The following is a 10,344-nucleotide window of genomic DNA, read 5'->3' as shown; positions in this document are numbered from 1 at the left end:
TGTCACATCAAGGAAGTTCAGCAGGTTACTGTGGCTAACGTCCATGCATGGGAACACAGTCCGTACTGAGAATGACAGTGTGTCTTCAATGGGTTTCTCAGGGTGATTGCTGCAGACCCGGACAATTTCCATTTCAGCTCCTCTTTTGTCATGTCCATGCTCCCCAATGCTAGAGGACCAATAAACTGAGTCTTCACATCACCCAATAAATATTGTGAGCAGATTCCTATGAGGATATTTGGGTATGCAGTTTGTCGAAATGGCTTTGATACATTTGACATCAGAAAGCTTCCCGGCAAGTCCACTGAAGCGTTGGTTTATTAGGGCACAGAGGGGAATCCCTTGTTTGTAAACGTGCAAAGTTACCCACAAGCCCTCACCGGCTCTGGTAACTTCTTGAACATAATCTTTTCCGGGGATCTCCAAACTTCTCCACATTTATTCTTCAGCTCAGTTGCTTTCCATGCAGCCAGTCTGCGCTGCCTCTACATTCCAACAGCACGTTCATCCTCCTCTTAAATTTGTCTTCTTTATCCTCCAGCTTTTCCAAAGTCTTGTCCTCATTTCGTTTTCACTACTGACTGTTGGAGGACTTGCTGCTCCTCCTTTTCTGCCTCCTTTCCAAATTCTTTCGGACTTTCCTTTGATGACAAGACGCCTTTCTTACCCTCGATGTCCCTCCACTCAGAGTCCGCACCGGGGCCCCGCGTCCCTCCTCCTGTCACTCGAGCCAGTCCTGCCAGGCGCCTCAGCGCCCTTCTGCGCATGTGCGCAGCCACCTGCCTCCTACTTCTCCCACGCTATTTACTACTTTATAAGGTTATGAATCTTTGTTGAATGAATAAAAGATAAAATCCTTTTATTCAAGGAACACACAGTCTAGTGAAGAAGTTTATAATCCCACAAATCACAAAGTATCTTTGCTTGTGGATACCACAGTTACACTTACACATGGCCCCTGCTCTCTAAGAGGGAGTTGTAGAAGCAAGAAAACATTAATGAAATATGTGTGACGGCCTTAAAATTCATTATTGTGCTGGAGGCATAGACAGCTTTTTGTCTTTGGATAACTCAATAGGAAAAGAAACACGTGCCTGACAGAGTCTAATGAAAGCCCGTTGACACCGTGGTCCCTCCGGACGCCCTGTCCATAGGTGCTGTGATCTGCACTTGCAGTTCAAGTGAGGGGAGCTGACATACACGATTCACCCCCTCCACAGGGCACAGACCCTTCCAGTTCAGCAGGTCTTCTCCCATCACTAAAGTTTCACATCAAAACTAGCCAAAGGATATTTTATGAGGAGATATAGGAGATGAGGACCTACACATATGACCTCAATTCTCATCTTAAAGGTGATTTTATCATCTTCTTGTGGCACCTTGACATTTGTGATATACAGTGCTCACCTTCTTAGCATTAAAAAATTTCCAAAATGAAGATACTTGAGCCATTAAGTTATCCTTGCTATTACGTTGGACACACACACACACACACACACACACACGCACGCACGCACGCACGCACCGGTGAACAATATTAAGTATACTTAAAGTATAGAGACACACAAACACACTAGAACTTGGCTGTCCTATGACCCTACTGGGATGTAGGTTCTGAGAAAGACAACTTTTCAGTTATCCCCTTGAGATGCTAGAGGAATAGTTTCTATTTTAAAATGGCAGAATCTTGTACCTCCTCTTCTTTGCGTCTCTCCTGGACTTTCCAAAAGAATACAAGCACAGGAAAGGTTTTCTCTTCACATTCCAAGCTCTGGTCATTGTCTTGTCAATCCCTGCTCTTGCCTCTGCTGCCTCTCACCTGCTGCTCTCCATCACCACAGGGGTTCCTCTGCAGGGGCCCACTGCACTTGCTGGCTGGGTCAGGCCACCCAGTGATTGTGCCACTCCTAACTTCTAAGGCCCTTAAATTTTACCTGCTTTATTTTCTATTGCTTCTAGATCTCCACCTTTTTTCCTACTGGGGAAATAACCTTCACAAATCTCTTATTTGTTTATTTCAGTTAATTTAAAAAATTTTTTTAAAGATAATTTATTGTACATACATGTGGGATACAACGTTGATTTTCAGTAGTTCTGTACAATGTGTGATGGTTAGGTCGGGATAGTTTATTCATCATTACAAATGCAATCTTTGAAGTATTGATCTCAAGCAGAGCAAATAGGTTTCTAGACAGTGCAGCTTTTTGAGCTTTAACACACCAAACTTGCTCCCCCAAACTTCTGGTACTGATTCCCTCAGACTCTTGCTTCCATGTTTAAAATCTGGATTTCTCTAATTGCTATATTTCTTTTCTATACTTTTCCAGACACTAATTAAAAACAAGTTTCAAATCACTAGAGTCTGAATGTTTGTCCCCTCTAAAGCTCGTCTGGTAGCTTGATTCCCAACGTGCCAGTGTTGAAAGATGGCGCTTTTAAGAGGTGATTGGATTAATCCATTTATGGAGTAATGGGTTTAATGGGTGATCATGGGTATGGACTGGTGGCTTCATAAGATGAGCAAGTGAGCATGCAAACAAATGCACTTTCCCCTTCTCACCATGTGACACCCTGGGACACCATGGGACTCTGTAGAGTTCCTACCAAGAATGCCATCACTAGATATGTTCCTGGATTTTGGAATTTTCAGCCTCCAAACATACACCTCTTTTCAGCCTCCAAAAAATATACTGCTTTTAAGAAATACACCTCTTTTCTTTATAAATTACCCAGTTTCAGGTATTCTGTTAACAGTGACAGAAAATGGACTAACACAAATTTTTCTCCTCTATAGTAACTTTATGTCTTATCAAAATCAGAGAATATGACAGGACACCTCTGTAAATGTCTCAGGCTCTTCTACCGTGATTACCAACTGGGAGACATAAATGCTTCCTAGGGGACACCCTCTAGCTAATGCCATCGGACAGTGTGCAGAGACATGTTGCTGCAACTACAAATAAAAATACTACAGCACATCACTACACGTTAAATTAACAAATTGAAAGACATTGTTTAAAAAGAAACAAGTTGGGGAGAGGAATGAATACAAGGGAAGGATTTGAACCATTCATAGTAGGATCTTGCATTGAAGCTGAATACACAGAGTAGTTCACCCCAATTCCACTAAAGTATTTCCTTTCATAAGCACCCCAACATACTTTTGTATTGAAACATAATTGATTGTACACATATGTAGGGTACAGCATTGAATATCAACACCTGTGTACAATATGTGATACTCAGATCAGAATAATTAGTATGTTCANAATATGCAAACAAATGGTGGGGAGACGAGGTGGGTGGGGAAGACAACACAACCATCACAACAATCCCTCGAACTTCTTAAGACAAGTGAGCAGATATGATGTTGACCAGGGGGAGCGGGGAGAGGGAAGGGAGGAGAAGGAATTGGTAAAGGGACATGAAAATCAACTACATTGTATATTGATAAATTAAAATTAAAAAATAAATAAATAAAAAGAAAGGAAAACGTTTACTACTTTTAGTCTACTACTTTATTTTGTTTACTACTTTATTTCATTATTTTTGCTTGCCATTTTTTTGCTACTTTATTTATTTTTGCCATACCAGTAGCTATTTTTAACTTTTTTAAAAAAGGAAATGTTGTTAATTTAAAAAGAGGGTTCCCAGAAATTAATAGAATTATCAGCAATGATTATTTCTTAAATGTATGCAATTTGAAACATAGTTATGGAAAGCTAAAAATCAAAAGGATTCATTTTTGGGTTTTTTTTACTTTTTAAAAAAAACCCAGATGACTTGTCACATCAAGGAAGTTCAGCAGGTTACTGTGGCTAACGTCCATGCATGGGAACACAGTCCGTACTGAGAATGACAGTGTGTCTTCAATGGGTTTCTCAGGGTGATTGCTGCAGACCCGGACAATTTCCATTTCAGCTCCTCTTTTGTCATGTCCATGCTCCCCAATGCTAGAGGACCAATAAACTGAGTCTTCACATCACCCAATAAATATTGTGAGCAGATTCCTATGAGGATATTTGGGTATGCAGTTTGTCGAAATGGCTTTGATACATTTGACATCAGAAAGCTTCCCGGCAAGTCCACTGAAGCGTTGGTTTATTAGGGCACAGAGGGGAATCCCTTGTTTGTAAACGTGCAAAGTTACCCACAAGCCCTCACCGGCTCTGGTAACTTCTTGAACATAATCTTTTCCGGGGATCTCCAAACTTCTCCACATTTATTCTTCAGCTCAGTTGCTTTCCATGCAGCCAGTCTGCGCTGCCTCTACATTCCAACAGCACGTTCATCCTCCTCTTAAATTTGTCTTCTTTATCCTCCAGCTTTTCCAAAGTCTTGTCCTCATTTCGTTTTCACTACTGACTGTTGGAGGACTTGCTGCTCCTCCTTTTCTGCCTCCTTTCCAAATTCTTTCGGACTTTCCTTTGATGACAAGACGCCTTTCTTACCCTCGATGTCCCTCCACTCAGAGTCCGCACCGGGGCCCCGCGTCCCTCCTCCTGTCACTCGAGCCAGTCCTGCCAGGCGCCTCAGCGCCCTTCTGCGCATGTGCGCAGCCACCTGCCTCCTACTTCTCCCACCCTATTTACTACTTTATAAGGTTATGAATCTTTGTTGAATGAATAAAAGATAAAATCCCCAATTCCACTAAAGTATTTCCTTTCATAAGCACCCCAACATACTTTTGTATTGAAACATAATTGATTGTACACATATGTAGGGTACAGCATTGAATATCAACACCTGTGTACAATATGTGATACTCAGATCAGAATAATTAGTATGTTCAACATTACACAATGTAATCATTTTTTGTGACCCTTTGCCAATTTCTCCAATTCCACTAAAGTATTTCCTTTCATAAGCACCCCAACATACTTTTGTATTGAAACATAATTGATTGTACACATATGTAGGGTACAGTATTGAATATCAACACCTGTGTACAATATGTGATACTCAGATCAGAATAATTAGTATGTTCAACATTACACAATGTAATCATTTTTTGTGACCCTTTGCCAATTTCTCATTAAAATAAAAGAGGTAATAATATCATGTATGGACAAATGAATAAGAAAGCAATGGCGTAGGTAAATCTTGTGTCTGAATCTATAGTTTTAAATCCTATATAAATAAAGTCAACAACTTGTAAAATAAAAGAGGTAATAATATCATGTATGGACAAATGAATAAGAAAGCAATGGTGTAGGTAAATCTTGTGTCTGAATCTATAGTTTTAAATCCTATATAAATAAAGTCAACAACTTCCCATTGCTTATAGTTTAACATGTCTTAAAAACCCCAGCATTGCTTGGTCCTGCTTTCCTTTCCAAGCTAACTTCTCTCAGTTCCAACCACACTGGCCTTCATTCCTTTGCTCAGACACACAGTGCTTTCCCTACCCCATAGCCTTAATACATGCTACCCCCTTTCATATCTTAGCTCAATCATTTGCGGTGCGGTGGGGTTGATGGTTACCTAAAGACCCATTGACTACATCACATCTCCTAATTAAATGCTCTCATAGCACTCACACCCCTTAACCATTGTATATTTTGCCATTTGACATTTCTTTTGTTGTTACTTGATTAATATCTCTGTCTACTGTAGGACTTCTCAGAGCAGGACTCCGTTTTGTACACCTTTTGCACTTTAAACCCTGACCCAAGTATCTGGCACATAGTAGGTCTGCAATTCATATTTGTTGAATGAATTACTGACTCAGATTTCTCTCTGATTCTTCTTCTTTATTTTTTAGTATTTTTGAGCTTTGGCTCTGTGGCCAGGAACATTCACATCCTAACACGTTTTCATGCACTTCTTTTACTTTCAGGTTTACTTTACTTTCTGGCTAGTCAGAGCACTGAGAGTCTGAAAAGCTATACTTTTGGAAATTCCCTAATTGGAGAATAGAGAAGATCTTGATGCAAAAAGGAAAAGGATAAGGGGTTTCGAAATAAGGTTTAGAGTAGATCTACGATGATCAAGAAAGAGAAATGGCCCTGGTGAGTAAATAGAGGCTGGGAAAGAAGAAATCTATGCAACCCAGAGGGCCATGGTCACTGCTGTGTGACCTGGAGGTGGCTTCCTTAGGAGGAGTGGATGTAAGTGTTTGGGATTGAATAAGCTTGTTCTTGGCCCAAAACTTAAAAGAGCCTGTCATAGCAGCTGGTCATGATGAATTAAGTGGAACCTGTTCTAAACAGGCCACCCTGCATATTAAACTTCTCAAATGCACTAACAAAGCACTTTTGGAAGAATTCTAACTAGGTCAGCAATACATTTGCCATATATCACACGAATAATTCTAATGTAATTCATAAATATCTAGGCTTATGGAAATTGATGTTTTCTGTAAATATTGGAGTGCGAACAACTCTCATGGCCAGTCAAAGCAGAATTAAATTTGAGGATGGGACTTATCAAGGGAAATAATAGAGATTCTTAGATTATAGGGTGAGGGGGTCAAGTGCTATGCATTATCTGGCATAAACAGAAACTTCAGATAGTTTATTTTTCATACAGTTATAGACAATCTCCTCTTCCTTTGAGCTATGTTCCTGGAGGCACCTCCATGAGATTTTCTGGAGTCAATGTTTCTATTGCCTGCTTGAGCTTATTTGAAAAGATTCATCCTGATGAGCCCTCTCTGCTTCTCTTTAAAAACATAACTTATTTCCTTTCCCTGACCCGCTTGACTGCCTTGATTAACTTTTCCAGAATTTTATCATTATGAATTCTTCACGAGCTTCAGCAAATTTAATAGGGAATCCTCCAAAAAACTTCACTGAAATGTTAACACTGATTATCTCAGAGCAGTAATATTGTACACATGTCTAACTACATTTTCCAAAATTTCTACAATTGGTATGTACTGATTTAATAATGTATCACTCAATTATTTATTCAGTCAATATTGGATAAGTGCCTACTGTGTTCCTTACAGTCCTCTAGATGCTAAAGATACAGAGGAAAGAGTGATTGAAATAAATTGTCAAGATTTCACGTTGGAAGACATCAGTAAGAGCCATGCTGATTCCTCCCATTACATATTACACAGTATCTCTCAGAACCTAAAGAGCAGGGTCTGTGGCAAGAACCTCTGGCCTGAAACGTGGGAAGGCAAAAAAAAAAAAAAAAAAAAAAAAAAAAAAAAAAAAAAAAAAAAAATAGGAGGAGAGGAATCTGTACATTTTTGTTGTTGTTAATATAAAGTTCCAAGTTTTTATTTTAGAGTCAAGTTAAAATGACTTCCTGAAGGTTAATCAATTTTCTTTTCTAAGTTTTTGGAGTTTCCCTTTGGTTGAGCCATATAGTGACCTAATTCTCTAGATTTTGTAATCTGTGGAGATAAAAATTAAGAAAAGAAATGTGTGCTCAGGAAAGAAAAGAAAAAAAGAAGAAAAGGACAGTAAATCACCAAAAACTCTTGCCTAAGAGAAACAAAAACTATCCATTAACTTCTCCGTATATTCATTTGGTGTCCAAATGTTTGTTAGGGAGTTGCTGATATAGAAGGGGGTTGGTAAAAACGTTTGAATTTGTTATTCAAAGTTGCTTTGTTATATTTCTAATAGAGCTAGAGTTATGTTTTTTAAATACAGATTCAATCAAATATTTATTAGGCATCAACTGTGTGCTCATGGACAGACAAAATATCTACTCTGCCCAAAGAGACAATTCATTTTTTAAAATATGTGACAGGTAACTACGGCATAACATATAGATGTCAGCCTCCACTCCCATGGCTTGCCCTAGGCATCTGTCACTTCAAGAAACATTGAGCAGAGGCCCGGATTCCCAGCTCAGGGCTTCAGAAAGAACACATGACAGTGCGAAGGCTGTCAGGGATCATTCTCTTGCTGACCCTACTCTTGATGGACAGCTTTGTGCTTTGAGCTGCCTGACTCCGTAGGAGTTAGCTGTGGTTTATGCCATAGGCCCTTCCTATGACTTATCTTGGCTTCTCCTGGTCTCTGGGATCCCCCCACCCTCACTCTCCACATACATTCATTTCTGAAACTCCCTGAACCGCTGTTGTGGCTTTGTCCATATGAATTTTCTCTCAGGACCTCTAAAACTGCCACTTGATCTATAACTTCCCTGTGTTTTTGAATGTGCTGTTTGGTTTGCCTGGAGAGAAGAACCCTCTCCCCATGACCCCACCTTACCCACCATCTGACTCAAGTGTATGTCGCAGCTCATGCATGAGAATCGTTTCTTTCTCTGTCCTCATTGTCTGCATCCCCATGTCTCCTACTGCAACCTTCACAGAGCACCCTTGCCCGATGCTGATCTTTCTTGCTTGCTTATAAACTCAGTAGAGACAAGAACTCTTTCTTTCTGTCTATGTGTTTGACAAAAAATAATAATGAATTGAATGAGTCAAAGGACTAGATTCTTCTTTTGCTCTTAAATCTTCTTTCATTTTTCGGATAAAGAAAGCAAACACAAACATCTCTGTCTCTGTCCTACCTGACAGGCCAAAACTCTGATTGTGGACCTAAAACCTGTATTTGTATTCCAGATAGAATTGTATGACTTCTAATATCATCTCTGCAGTATTTTCTCTCCCCTAAATGGGTTCGCCTGCAGTTATTTTATGGAAGTCAGAAGAGAAGTATGGTTCAGGAAATGGATTTGTGTTGTGCATATTCTTCTTCAGAAAACCACTGCTCTTTAAAGAACATGGAATCTGCAGATTTCTGGAGCCTTAATATTTGCAGGAAGGAACAAACAAAAATGGATGCAGAGAAAATACATGGAGTACAGATGCCCAGCAGCCAGAGGTAGCCTAGCAATGCCCTTTCTTCAAGTAATGTCCAGGGTGAAGGGAGGGCCCTTGGAACTCATCAGCTGTCGTTCTTAATTAAAACTGGTCCTTGAATTTGATGAAAACCACTATCCATTTGTATCATGGACTGAAACAGTAACTAAAATTCACAGATATCTGCAAGAGGACCCAAAATCCTAATCCTGCCCTTTAGGAGACAAGGGCAGTGAGAAAATACTTCATCAGCAATTTAGTTAAGCATCTCAAAACTTTCCCAAATTTTCTCTCCATCTGAGCAATCAGGAGTATAATTGAACACAATGAGATGTTGAAAGCTTTTACAAAGTAATATAGAACAAGATTAACTATTCAATTATCCCTTACAAAACTAGACTAGCACTGCTCTGTCTTTATAAAGCTCAAAGTCTTGGCTTATAGAAGATTTGACTATCATTTTAGGACCCTATCATTACTGTCTTGCATTCCCCCCATTTTTCAGGTGGTAAGATTAAAGTAAAGAACAATTTATCCTTCATACTGTGATGCCAACATAATCTATCATGACATAAAAAATAACAGTCCAAGGATCACATATTTACATCAACATTTCATACAAAACACCACATAACGATGATGAATATTTTTGCTGTACATATCAAAGTGATATTGGCACTGCAAGAGACATAAAATCATATAAAGCAGATACATTAATTTACAAACATATCACGCTAGGGTTATTATAGGGAAAATACGTCCTTTATGACTCACTGATTTCTGGGTCATTGTTAAGTGACAGTCCAGCATGGTATTGTGCATTTTGCATAATGGTCCAGAGCCACTTAATCAGTTTAAGTTATTTTTATATCTTCAGGTTAGTGAGTCAGGCAATACTTTTTTATTTCAGGTTTTTTTAGGTTTTTCTTTTTTTTATTTTCTAGCTTGGAATTGAAATATAAAAGTTTATTATGGATACTCTGTGTAGTCAGTAAACAACATGATTTCAGTGGTAAAATTCAGGCTGTTTTGACTGAGAAGTCCTTCCATCAGGTGCCATTCCCCTGGAGGCCCGTGGCACCCTGCAAACACTTGTCAGATTTTACCACGATCTGTTGAACATCTCTCTTGTGTAATAGGCTGTCACCTCTAGAGAAGAAAAACTGAATTTTTTTTTTTTTCATATAACATAGCACCTTGCACATAGTATGCATTCCATTATGTGTTTCTTGAAGGAAGGACATTTACTTGAATAGTTCATATCATTCTGTGTTAGCTGTCTGGGTAAAGGCTAAAAGACCCTGAACTTTGAAACACTTTAAATCTAGTCAGGGATGAAAACTCCACTCTTTTTGTACCAAATGCGGGCATGTTTGTAATCAGATTGTTATATAGGTGAAGGATTGATAACTCTTCAGAAATTCACACCGTTAAAAGAAATTATCCAAAATGTAGAAAAGATTACTGAAAATCTTTTCAATGTCCCCCAGATATTGTCTAACAACGCTACCAATTCTCTTGTCTTGTGTATTCGTGTTTGACTTACTATTTACTGTTATTCAGGATATTTT

At 39.0% G+C, this 10,344-nt stretch overlaps 2 pseudogenes; both read right to left on the bottom strand.

Annotated features, from left to right (window-relative positions):
- Nucleotides 1-17: 17 nt before the first annotated feature.
- On the bottom strand, nucleotides 18-767 carry LOC103598218 (annotated as a pseudogene).
- Nucleotides 768-3,801: 3,034 nt separating this feature from the next.
- On the bottom strand, nucleotides 3,802-4,551 carry LOC103598217 (annotated as a pseudogene).
- Between the last annotated feature and the right edge of the window lie 5,793 nt (nucleotides 4,552-10,344).

The sequence above is a fragment of the Galeopterus variegatus genome, unplaced genomic scaffold (assembly GCF_000696425.1).
Source record: "Galeopterus variegatus unplaced genomic scaffold, G_variegatus-3.0.2 Scaffold2533, whole genome shotgun sequence".
Taxonomy (NCBI): Eukaryota; Metazoa; Chordata; class Mammalia; order Dermoptera; family Cynocephalidae; genus Galeopterus; species Galeopterus variegatus.
This window is presented reverse-complemented; position numbering and strand designations above follow the sequence as displayed.